Below are 3690 nucleotides of genomic sequence, written 5' to 3' on the forward strand. Positions count from 1 at the left end.
TTAAGAAGAGGTTCATTTTCGAAATTTTTTCATTTGTAGAGATAACGATGTAACTAAATATTTTTTTTCTTTTGTATTATAGAGGCGTCTGCTTATGAAATGATTATTTGTTATGCTAAAAAATCGCATTATTGAGGGCGAAAATACTAAATATGCAACTTTAAAAAATGAACTCTAAAGTTGCTGGGAAACACTGAATATTGTATCAAAAACTCAGAAAACATTTCTATGTGTGGGGAAAACACCGTTTCGTAAAAGGAAAAAAATCAGCCACAAGGATAAATGAGGTAATGCTTAGGATGAAATCCATTCATGGGTAAAGAAGGTGGCATTTGAGATATTAAAGGCAAAAGAGCATTGTTTGATTCGATTCTTGAAAGCAACTTGGAAATTTAGAGGATAAACCTATTATTTTTATTTCTGTACCTCATTCTTTAAAGTGAGTTCTTGACACTACTGACCATATATCAATAATGGAATAGTTTCGCAGTATGACGGTTACTGTGGCATAATTATCAATATTTGTCAAGGTGAAATCAATCTGAAAGCAAATATATTTCATTCATTCATTCATTGCCAGACGCCATGTATCCCAAACGTGGTGGCCAAAAGCTTAGAGTTAATTGTTTTACAGGTAGGGGCACTAATCCTCCACCAACCCCACTTGACACGTAGGGATGCCAACAGCATCTGGTGTTCCCAGGCGGTCACCCATCCAAGTACTCAGACCCAACGTTGCTTAACTTCGCTGATCGGACGGGAAGCGGTGTATTCAACGTGGTATGGCCGTATGGCAAGTATATAGATTACATTAAAATTGTTAAGGTATCGATAATCAGATACATATTACTAGGAATTAGTGAATACATAGCCGTATTGAGATATATAATTTATATACATTCTTATTTTCTCACTCTTGAAGTCTTGGTGTTATTGATGGGTTTTTAAAAAATCAGGTTGCTTGAGCGAGGATCATAAATGTTTTGTTTTTCGGAATGAGTTAAATGGGTTTTCAATTTTTTTTTTTTTTCAGGGGGAGTAGGTTTGTCGTATTCGTGACCACGAATAAATGTTAGTGCCAATTTTGAACTACTTACTGCCGATCTTATACGATTTGGTGGTATTTAAAAACTATTTTACTGCATTGACGGCTGAAGAAACTTATTTTTCCTCGAAATTGCTAAATATCCAACTTCAGCAAATATACTCAGATTTGATTACAAAACACTTCCATGTCTTTCCAAAACTCAGACATTTGTGAGGGTGATAAAAAAAAAATCACATTTAGGGAACATATAAAAAAAAAAAAAATCTACTGATACGTAAGGAGAGGTAATATCTGTGTTTAAGAACAATGTTTGAATTTATGTTAGGGTCACCGAAAGAAGCGTTGAACTTCGAAATTTTTTTTATCTGCAATAGACGCACTTTAAAATTACACCGAGCCTCCTGAAGGTAAAAAACAAAAATAACTAATATTTTCACATTATGAAGGTTAATGTTATACCATAATCCATATTTCTTTAGGTAAATCTCTCAAAACCGTTATACCTTTGAGATGTTATATTGATGAGCTTTTCACTCACCCCTAGATATTTATACAAGAAAGCAATACCTAGATATATAATTAATTAATATTTATAACATTGTTTCTCCTCTCCATAGACGTAGAGTGGAGGACATTTGCAAAAAAAAAAAAAAAATGTGAAGGAAAACAGAATGAACTGATTGAATGACGTCTTGTTATTGTTTAGATGTTTACGTTAGGGAGAGGATCATTTGTGAGTTTTTCATTTGTTGTGATAAACAGATAATCTTTTTCGTGTTATGCTAAATGCCACCGCATTAGAAATATTTCACAAAACATGAATGATGCTTAAAACTGCATTTTTGACGGCGAGAACATAATATGCAACTTCCTCAATGTTCACTTATATAGCTGGAAGGCACTCTCTTTTGTACCTAATATTCAGGAAATATTTGTGGAGAAAAAAATTGTCAAAATAAAAATATGTAACAGGGCCAAATAAGGTAATATGTAGCATGAAATTGATTAACATGTAATGAAGTCTGGCATTTTAGATGTTTAAGGACTAAGATTTTCGTTTGATTAGAGACGTGAAATCAACTTGAAAATGTAGAGATAAAACATAAATTTTTATTTATATAACTAGGGATTTAACGTGGTTTCTTGCCCTCTTGATGAAATGTAAAAAATGGAATATTTTCTTAGTATGACGGTTCGTGTGATATCATTATCAATATTGATCAAAGGTAAAATCACTTCGAAAAGCATTAAATCCTTTACATGAAAATATTTAAAGTATTATTATTAGGAAAAAGTAAATACATCGCCGGAATGAGATATACAATTTATGAACATTAACTAGTTCCTCATAAAATCATGTTGCACGAGACTCGTCCTAATCTGTTGCGTCTGCCGTTATGCGATTGTCTTATAAAAATCCGATGAACATTTTTTTTATATTCGTCGTAGCCATGACCATAGATAAAAATTAAAAACTGTGAACTAGTTACGGCTGATAGCATGCGCTTTGGAGGTGGTGCAAAACTATTTTACCGGAGAAACGGCTGCACAAATTTATTTTTGGTTGAAATTGTTAAATATGCACATTCCACAAATGTACAGTTGCGAGCAGATGACTCGAGGCATGTTTGTGTTTTATCTGGCAACAGTGGTAGCTGTGAACTTGACCGATATTCAGTCAGCTGTTCGGGCGAAACAAACCCAGTGATAATTTGTCAATGTGCAGTTCTAACTGGTCTCCAATCAATATCATGCAAGTAAACGTATTATACTGATGTTGATTAACGTTTCATACACGTGGTAGATAAAACGGATATTATTTTTATTTTTATACCTATTTTAAAACCAAATATCAAAAATGGAATAGTTTCGCAGTATGACGGTTACTGTGGTTTAATTATCCTTATTTATCAAGGCGAAATCACTATAAAAGGCAGTAAATAGTTTACAAGAAAATTGTTTAGGTATCTGTAATCAGATATATATTACTAGAAAATCATAAATACATAGCCGTATTGAGATATAATTTTTAAACAGTTTCTTATACATGTTGTCTTGGTTTTAGTGCTGGGTTAAAAAAAAAAAAAAAAAAAAAAGGCTGCAAGAGCTTGGACCTTCAATGTTGCGTCTTCCTGATCGAGATTAACTGGGTTTTAAAAATCCAATGACTGTATTTATTTTCTCGTCTTATCCGTGACCACGAATAAAAGTTAGAGCCAGTAGTGAATAATTACTTCTGATGTTATCCGTTTTGAGGATAGTTAAAAACTATTACTGAACTAACGGCTGCAGAGGCTTATTTTTGCTCGAAATTGCTAAACAGGCATCTTCACAAATATACTCAAATGTAATTATGAAACACTTCCAATTATTTCCAAAACTCAGGACATATCTGAGAGTGAGAATAAAACATTTTGGAAATATCTCAAGGAATCTATTGACAAGATAAGATAGGTAGCATCAGTGGTTTTCAAGAATGTTTGAATTGATGTTAGGGTCATCGAAATAAGCGAAAAACATAGAATGTTTTTTTTTTATAACTCCAGTAGAAGCATATTAAAATTACATCGAGCCTCCTTACTATAAATATATATATATATATATATATATATATATATATATATATAGAGAGAGAGAGAGAG

At 32.4% G+C, this 3690-nt stretch overlaps 1 non-coding gene across 1 annotated transcript; it reads right to left on the reverse strand.

The window, feature by feature from the left end:
- Positions 1–679: 679 nt before the first annotated feature.
- Positions 680–794, reverse strand: LOC145398249 (5S ribosomal RNA). Its single transcript, XR_013897101.1, has one exon. It is a non-coding gene; the product is annotated as a 5S ribosomal RNA (ribosomal RNA).
- Positions 795–3690: the final 2896 nt, after the last annotated feature.

The sequence above is a fragment of the Coenobita brevimanus genome, chromosome 44 (assembly GCF_032717465.1).
Source record: "Coenobita brevimanus isolate Jiangsu-jjx chromosome 44, ASM3271746v2, whole genome shotgun sequence".
NCBI classification, from domain to species: domain Eukaryota; kingdom Metazoa; phylum Arthropoda; class Malacostraca; order Decapoda; family Coenobitidae; genus Coenobita; species Coenobita brevimanus.